The 8,941-nt window shown below is 37.8% G+C and overlaps 1 pseudogene; it reads right to left on the bottom strand.

Moving 5' to 3' along the window:
* Window positions 1–8,137: 8,137 nt before the first annotated feature.
* Window positions 8,138–8,665, bottom strand: LOC112320674 (ferritin light chain pseudogene; annotated as a pseudogene).
* Between the last annotated feature and the right edge of the window lie 276 nt (window positions 8,666–8,941).

Raw genomic sequence — 8,941 nt, forward strand, 5'->3', positions numbered from 1 at the left:
ACTTATAAACGTTTTAGTCAGGGGCTGAGAAGAAAAACCCCTGAGCTTTGGGATGCGTTTCCTGACTCTGAATTTCCTTCTTACAGTGTTTTTCTATCACAACACACCCAATTATTTGGCAAACCCTCCCATTACTCACTTATATTGAAAAGTTGACATTTTAAGTCACTCTTAGGGCATGGCAAAGCAAACCTATAGAAATAGTGATGGAGGCAGGCATGCTACTCCTACGAAGCAGAGGAACCCATCATTACTGGCAAAGGAAAATTTTTGGATGAAAGCTTTGCACAGACTTGAATTAATATGAGCTATGAAAGCAAGGTTTTGAACAACGGGAACTGCTTAATTCTGAGAAGACGAACATAAACTCAGTGTTTAGTTTCTGGTTAATTAGAGAATATACATATTGAGCTCAGGGTTATAGCTGTCTATCACATCACAGTTCTCCTGGCTGCCATGGACATGCCACCCACTGATTCCTCCTCTCAGTCCTTTTGTCATGGACGTCCCTGCAAGTGTCCTTCCTTCCTCAGAAGGGGAATTGCATTCCCACTCTAATTTGAAAGCAGAGAGAGTAAAAACCTTGAGACCTGGAAGCTGCACCCTGCTTTGTCAAAGGCAGAAGTAGGAGGAAATAAAGATAATTCAAAAATATAACCAAAAATTAATAGGAGAAACTGTAATTGAAATATATATATATATATATATATTTTAAGTGAATAGAAGAGTCTATAAAATATAATATATATAAAATAAAATGTAAAATGTAAAATAAAAAATATAACATGTATTTTAAATGAATGGAAGAGTCTCTTGGCATTCTGGACTATGGTTTGGTCACCTATAGAGCCATAGTTACTCTATTCCTCCTAAAAACTTGGTTAAGTTGAATATATCACTGTCTCCTTTATGTTATACTTAGTGTAAATTTCCATATAAAACACCTTGAGAAATACTGTGGAAACCAATAAAGGAAACCTCAACTAAAATGGGAATCAGAAAGGGAACTCTCACACTCTTATCATTCCTAGGTCAATTACCACAAGCAGGAAACCATTGATTACACCACAAAGGAAGGTGGCATCAATTCAGTCAGTTAAATCAGAAACAGACCTCAACAGGAAGAGCTGTATCTGGCACTCCCAGATAATATTGCATCTTCCTGCGCACTTTATTCAGATACCCCTGATCGGAGAAGGCAGGCTGTGTACTCTCAAACACCACCTCAACATCTCATTTCAAGCCAACCTTTTTATAAGGAGAAGGAAGGATAAGTAAAGGGTCTGGAAAAAAAGTTAATTGGATAAGAGTTGCAGTTCTGTTGATCAACAGTTCTTTATCTGCATCACAGGTATTCCCTCCCTGGAGCACAATGGCTCACATATCACCTTGGTTGCTTGCATACCCCCTAGGGCACAAAAGTTAAATTGTGTGTCACCTCCTTGAGTCAGGTGGTCATGCACTCAAGTTCCTGGAATAACAGCTGTCCACTTGCATTAATCACTTAAGTCTACCAACTAAGGCTAAAATCTTTAACCCTTAAGTTCCCCCATCACATCTTGTATAGATGAGATGCTGTCTGACACATGAATTTTGTAATAAAGCTCCTTAGAACTTCAAATTTACCCAGTTAAATTTTACCAACACAATGCTGGTAAAATGAATAGCAATTTTATGGTAAATGCTGACACTTCTGGAGCTGTTTTTGTCTTCTTTTCTCAGTTTATAACTGGGTCTTAATATCTTTATTTACTATAATTTGAACATATTTAGGAAAACAATTTATGCTGCTTATTGAAAACATGAGTTCTTCAGTTGTCACCTGATTCATCTATAGTGTTAAATTTTTAATCTCTTTTAATTTATTTTTTACTATATCAGGGGTTTTATTGCTACTATTAAATATATTGCTTAAATAACAATAAACTTGTATTGGAAAAGGGTTAAACAAAATATACTGAATAGTTTTGCAAAATTGTACTTATATACTATTTTCTCTTCTTGAATGTAGTATTACACATATTCAAGTAAATACTGAACATAATATTTCCCAAACCAGGAGTATTTTAGCTCAGAGATAATACACGTGATTCTCCAGTTACCATGATAACTAGTTTTTATTTGAAAAGAGCACAGATGTACAAACCAAGAAAAAATAGATGAGAAAATGGCAATATTTCCAGAACTGCACATTTTATTTAATCCAAACATTTTCTTTTTTTTTCAATTTATAACTTTTAAATCTTTATTACCAATAAAGCACAGAAAGAGCTTTAAACTTTAGATTTTGTTATACATTTTAAATAAAAACCTAGTGAGTGTGTATGATGTATTAAATGACTTTGGGCAGTATCAGAAGCTGCCTACTTACCTTATTAGTCATTCATTCTGCATATTATCAGTTTTCCTTTTAGGCGTTGATGAAATTTACAAAATACTTCTCAAGTCTATTGTGTTTATAGAGAATGGCCATCCTAAAATAACAGTGGAGATGTAGTTTGGCCTTATCTGTATTGCCTGAAATGTTGTCTTATTTAATTCTCTTTAATAAAGTGCCACCGATGTGCCTTACTCAGCAAAGAGCCTTGTACCTCGTACACTCAGTTCCTTCAGAATTACAGAATTAAATATAAAATACTAAAATACAGTGTCCAGCACAAATAATGCACCTTTTTATTACAAAATCTTTTATTAGAAAATCAGAAGCATGTAATTCTGTACCAGAACAATATCACACTCAAATATATCATATGACATTTTAGGTGGAATGTTCAAATTAAAACTATAAATTATTACACCCATATTTTTAAGCAGGCTTTACTTCTGCCAGACCCTGTATATTAAGTGTAGAGCCCTGGCTGGTGTGGCTCAGTAGACTGGGCCCCGGCCTGCAAACCAGTAAGTTGCTGGTTCTATTCCCTGTCTAGAGCACATGTCTGGGTTGTGGGCCAGGTTCCATGAGGACCTGGGGACATTTGAGAGGCAACCAACTGATGTTTCTCTCCCTCTCTTTCTCCTTCTCTTCCCGTCTCTCTGAAAAGAAATAAATAAAGTATTTTAAAAAATAAAATACATTAAGTGCAGAAAAATTGTAATCAGATTTTGAGGTCATTTTAAAAGAAACATTGATTTTTGCTTGAAAAGCCAAGCCTAAGGTTTTGATTTGACTTTGCTTCAGAATTATACATTTTTTTTATTGCTATGAAAGTTTTTAATTCAGGTTTTACAAATTTTTGAAGTATTCCTAACCTCTTAGTTGCACAACTGTAGGTGGAACATTCTTGATCAAATACAGTTTTGATATATCCTCAACCATTGTTTGATATCTGTTTCTTAACTACCTGGAAATTAAAAGTCCTCATCATGCTCAATAGTAAAACTCCTCACAGGGCTCAGTAACAAGACACTTCTATTTAAATTGATTCTAGGTCAAAAGTACAGTAAAGGAAAGGCATTTTTCTAAAGATCTGTCCAATTGCTGGCAAGAACAATTATGTTCCCCCAAGCCCACGCCTCTGAGCAAGTCTGGGAAGAAGCAGTTGAATCCATTGTTATCTCTTTTTTCCAGTTCTCACCTTTACATTTTCTCATCCTAAAATTTCACCTGTTGCCCCTCTTTCTAGAGAAGTCAGCGTCCAATAATCTTTTCTGAGATCCCTTCAGTACTTGGTAATAGTACTTTGAAATGTTTAATTTGAGAGTGTGATTCAAAAATAAATAAAATAAGCAGAGAATCTCTTCTTACACATATCTTGAAATTAAATAGTCTGTAATTAAATCACAGAACTAGTACATGTGCTATCTATAGCTTTAAGAGGAAAAAAAAGAAAAATTTGTGTGGAAAATAGAACCTGCTCTATAATGAGTCATAGTAGCATTTCAGCATGTTAACTCTGGGTCCCCTGCATTTGGTTTTTAGAAATCTGCCTCTCCCCCTGCTTGGGGCACGGGTAAAATGATCAACACTCTCAAAAGGCGGCTCATTGACCATAAGCATCAATTTTACCTGGGAGCTATTTAGAAATACATAATCTTAGGCCTTACTGCAGATGTGCTCACCCTGAATCTGCATGTTAGCAAAACACGTGGGTGATCATTATGCACATTAAATTAGGAGAAGCAGTGCCCTAGAGGCTATGTAGATATTTATCAGTTGTCACCCTCTTCTGCCTAGATCCTCGCGGGATCACAAGTAAAGTATCTAGCAGCTCAAATTCCCATGTCCATGTGTTTATGCTCATGGACCAATGTGGATTGAAATGAAAGGTGTGAGCAAACCCGTGCAACTCCCATGTGGCGCGCATTGCTCAATGCTTTCAGGTGCATTTCCTTACCTAATTTCAGCTCCACCTTTGGCAGGTACTCTGACCCAAAGGAGCAGAAAATTTTTCTCTTCTTTCATTCTAGATCCTTTGACTGATCTAATAATTAAACTGACATAAAACAGATTAACAGGAGAAAAGCAAATTAAATTTCATCCACACAAGAGCCTCATAAAAAATTATAAGACTCAAAGACGTTGGAGGTGTATCTGTTTGCCTGAGCTAAGGAGAAGTAGGTAGAGGTTGGGGGCTTCAAAGAGTAGGAGGAAAACTCATAGGAAGATGAAAATAGCAGATGTTTGCTAAATAGATGTTTGCTCTGTCATGCATATAGGTTTTTCAGCTATAACGGCTCTCTTTCTGGTATAGGCCCCCTTTCTTTTTGGCCTTTAAGAGAGGAATTACGTTTGCTGGGTCTTAATTGCCTTCAGCTCAAAACAATACACATGACAAAGTTGCACATTTTATTAATTGCTTTATTATTTATTTTATCCTCACCTGATGACATGCTTATTGACCTTAGAGACAGGGGAAGGGATGGAGAGAGGGAGAGAAACATTGATGTGAGAGAGAAACATCGATCGTTGCCCCTTGTACACACCCACACTGAAGACTGAACCCACCATCTAGATACGTGTGCCCTGACTGGGAATCGAACCTGCTCCAACCAACTGAGCCACATCGGCCAGGGCCATGGTGGCACAATTCAGAGTGACATATTCTGCTTCCCCTCAGCTCACACTGTTATCATTATTGTTGTTGCTGTAAATATTTAAATGTATATAGTAAGAAGAAAAAAGGCTCAGAATTCAATTAAAATAAAATGACTTTCCTAATACTGTACAAATAGTAAACACTGTATTATTTTATTAGGTTATTGAATAGCTTCCTAACTGATCTAATTGATTTCAATCTTACTTTACTTCATTCTGCTACCAGAATAATTTTTCTCACAGGCACGTTTCATCTTACCAGTTACCTGCTCAGAATCTCTGAGAGATTCCCACATGATTTAGGAGAAACCCTCACCGACCTTTCCTGCCATATCTTTCTGTGTGTGTCACTACTATAATTTTAGACTTTTACCACACTAAATTATTTTAGCTCTTTTAACTCATTTGTGTGTTCTGTCTCCTGCTAAAACATCTTTATTCCTTTCATTCAAATGAACAACTTCATTTAAAAAAAAAACAACCCTGTTTCATCACGTTCCCTAAGAAGCCTTTTCAAATGTGTCAATCTGATGTAAATGTATCCTGCATCAGCTTTATCAACCCTTATCTCATGTTATTAGAATTATTTCTTTCCTATCATCCTTACCCTTGGAACTACTAGCTTTTGAAAGCAAGACACAATTTTTTTTTTTCTTTAGCCCTAGCTTTTAGCACCGTCCTTGGCCTACAGCAGGCCTTAATGAAGGTTTACTGTATGAACTAAGGTAATGCAAACATTTATGAGGACTTGAAAGATCAATACTTAGATCCAGTAATGATATTTCAGAAAAAATAAATTCAGTCCTAATACTAAAACACTATATTTTTTCTCCTGCCTTCTTGTCACTTTCCTGATACCCATGAATGTGATACCATTAACAGAGGGAGAGTCAAAAGTAGTCAGGTGGATGCTGTTCTTGATAATAGATGTACTAGGAGGTTCTAGTCAACGAAACAGTATTTGGTTTCTGTATTATATAAAATGATAGCAATTAGGCTTTATTGAATTTCGTTATGTGATAAGCACACTATTGGTACTTCATAGTTGTCTAGTCAATTCTAAAATTGTCTGAGATTTATATTGTCACTCACTTTATTGATGAGTAAATTGAAATTTAGAGATGTTATCGTGTTGCCCAAGATCACACAGGCTGAAAATGACAGAACCAGGGTTAAAACCCGGGCTTTTCCAAGTCCAGTGTGACTCTGACAGAATTCAGCAGCTCTCCACTCTCCCAGATTGTCACTTTAACTCCGATTAGCCTTAAGGAGATCGACCAAGTTCCTCTGGATTAGTGTTCCTGGAACCAGTCACTGTAGACCGGAGTGGGGCTGTCCTCCTCCACACTTTCTGGGCTGATCATTTGTACTGACAATGATTGGGGTGATTGGGGACGGGGGCAGGGGATGGAGGAGATCATACTTTACATCACAAGTGAGGACAACATTCTTCCCATGATCTTTACTGATTCCTTCCACTGCGAAGTCTCTAGTTTATATGTTCAGGTTCTATTTAAGCATTTTGGTACCTTGGTTCAAAAGTTTCACTGATTGCTTCCCACTTATCCTTGAGCTACTTTCCAGAGAATCTGGAACACGTCCTTGACTTTTGAATTGCGGTCTTTAGAAGCCCAAGGAATGTTGCCTCTCACCCCCAGGATTTCTACCTGTAGACATTTTTGCTTTTTCCAGGAAATGAGTGAAGTGCAGTGTTCACAGAGATTGTCACTGATGTGTGGAGACTGCTCATTGTCATGACGAAGTGAGCCACAACTGTAAGCCCACACGGCACGGAATGGTTTTTAATAATTTAAATCCAACTAAGGTGTTAAAGACATAAAATGTTGAAGCCATTGAATTATTTTGACATATTCTGTTACTTAATATTCCCTTAGATTTCACGTGTTAAACTTCAGTCCAAAATGAATTTTAGAGCCAAGTTTAAAACTCTCAAAGTAGAATTTTAATGGAAATGCTGAGATATTCTCAAGTATAGCTGCATAAAAGCAGCAGCTTTTAAAAAACCATTTCCATCACGGTTAAAACATATGGCAGATTTTTTTTTTTTGGAAGTTTTCTGATGGTATGTAGATTTGTAGTTACAAATATTCCACCATTAAAATAAGCTCACTCAACTTCACCTTTCTGAATTAGCAGAACTTAACTATTCATTGTCAACTGATTCATGAATATAGAACCAAGCTCAATTTGGAACATATGGCCTAAAGATAATAAATTTAAATGCCTGATGTAAAGTAAATTAGAACTGGGATTGTAATGCTGATAGTTTTTCTACAAAACTCTTTTAACATCTGTCCAGAAACTTTAATTTTTTTCAGATGTTTTTACACATATGCTGCTTCAAATCTCTATACATGTATGGTAACTTTCCTCCCAGAGATTAATTAGAAAAGTTAGTCATTATTTAAGAATAAAGTGGCATATGTGTGAAAAATAAAATTGTACAATCTTAACACTTTTAGAAGGGCCTTAAATTTTATCAAGACACCAAAATAACAATGTTAGGAAGAAAAACTAAATTCTTGTTTGAGGTTTAAGGAGGTAAAATGTCTCTAACATGGATTTCTATAACAAAAACTATCACTATATCAGATACACATTCCCCTTCTAAACTGCCCCATGCATGAATGACAGGAACTAGAATTTGGAAACTGGATTTCCCATTATCTCCTGCTATTTGAACAATACCTCTCATTAAATTTCACCAATAAGAGGCATTCTCAAAATACTTGGGAAATGGAAGGGAAGATGTAATTATTCTTCAGTCAACAGCTGTGAGCAGGTACATAGCTCTGGCAGATATCAGTCGTTGGTTGTTGCAGCAAGTTCCGTGTGTTTCCCTGAGAGTCATCCACTTCATGGCTGTGGTCCTCTGAGAAATTCCATGGCAAGTTTTGTTTTAGTTTGTCACTGTTTTTGTTTCCTCCAAAAAACTTTGTTTCCATCTCCTCCAGTGCATGGGAGAGGTCTCCAGGGTGGTTAAAAGGGTGTCTAGTAGTTTCAGGGAGGAGCTCAGGCAAAAAGCCAGATGGTAGGGAAAGGCAGAGGGGCCCCTCAAAGGCCTCTGGGCTCCAAATGCTCCTAGTCATGCTTGAGGGTGAGCTTTTCAAAGAGATACTTGTCGACCCCAGCCCGGGGGCGGGCCAGCCTGTGGATGTTAGTCAGGTGGTTGCTCATATTCTTAATAAGTTTCACCTCCTCATCCGGGAAATGATTCTCCAGGAAGTCGCAATGTTGAGGGTCTCTGAGGGCAGAGCCTGGGACATGCAGATCCAAAAGGGCCTGGTTCAGATTCTTATCCAAGGCCAAGGTGGCTTGCATGGCATCCTGAGTTTCACCCCACTCATCTTGGGAAGGCTCCACCATGTCCTGGAATAGAATGTGACCACTGAGCTGGTTTTGCAGCTTTAAGAAATGCTCAGAGCCCTCACACTTCTCCTCCACCGACTCTCAGAAGAAGTGTCCCATGCCCTGCAGAGCCACAGCCTCACAGCGGAAATAGAAGCCCCGAGAGAGGTGGGTGTAGGAGGCATGCAGGTAAAGGGTGGCCAGGAGGTTGATGGCAGTTTCCACCTCAGGGGAATAATTCAGATGAATTTGGGAACTCATGGTTGCTCGGCAATGAAGAATTAAGGTAAAACAAACAATCAAAAAAAGAAACAGTTTTGGCTGATCTTGGAGGCTGAGGATGGCTGAGGTGGTTCCAAAAGTGGTGACTAGAAAAGAGATCGGAGGGTAGATGGAAAGAAGGCACATCCCTAGGTCTGATATGCCTAAACCTTGCTGAAGCAAGAGACAGATGCCAGGATGGCGGAGGACACTCTCAATGGCAGTATTTTACAGTCCCTTCATTCTCTGGTTTGTGAAATCTACTAGGAGGAGCTT

Source organism: Desmodus rotundus, chromosome 2 (genome assembly GCF_022682495.2).
Source record: "Desmodus rotundus isolate HL8 chromosome 2, HLdesRot8A.1, whole genome shotgun sequence".
Taxonomy (NCBI): Eukaryota; Metazoa; Chordata; class Mammalia; order Chiroptera; family Phyllostomidae; genus Desmodus; species Desmodus rotundus.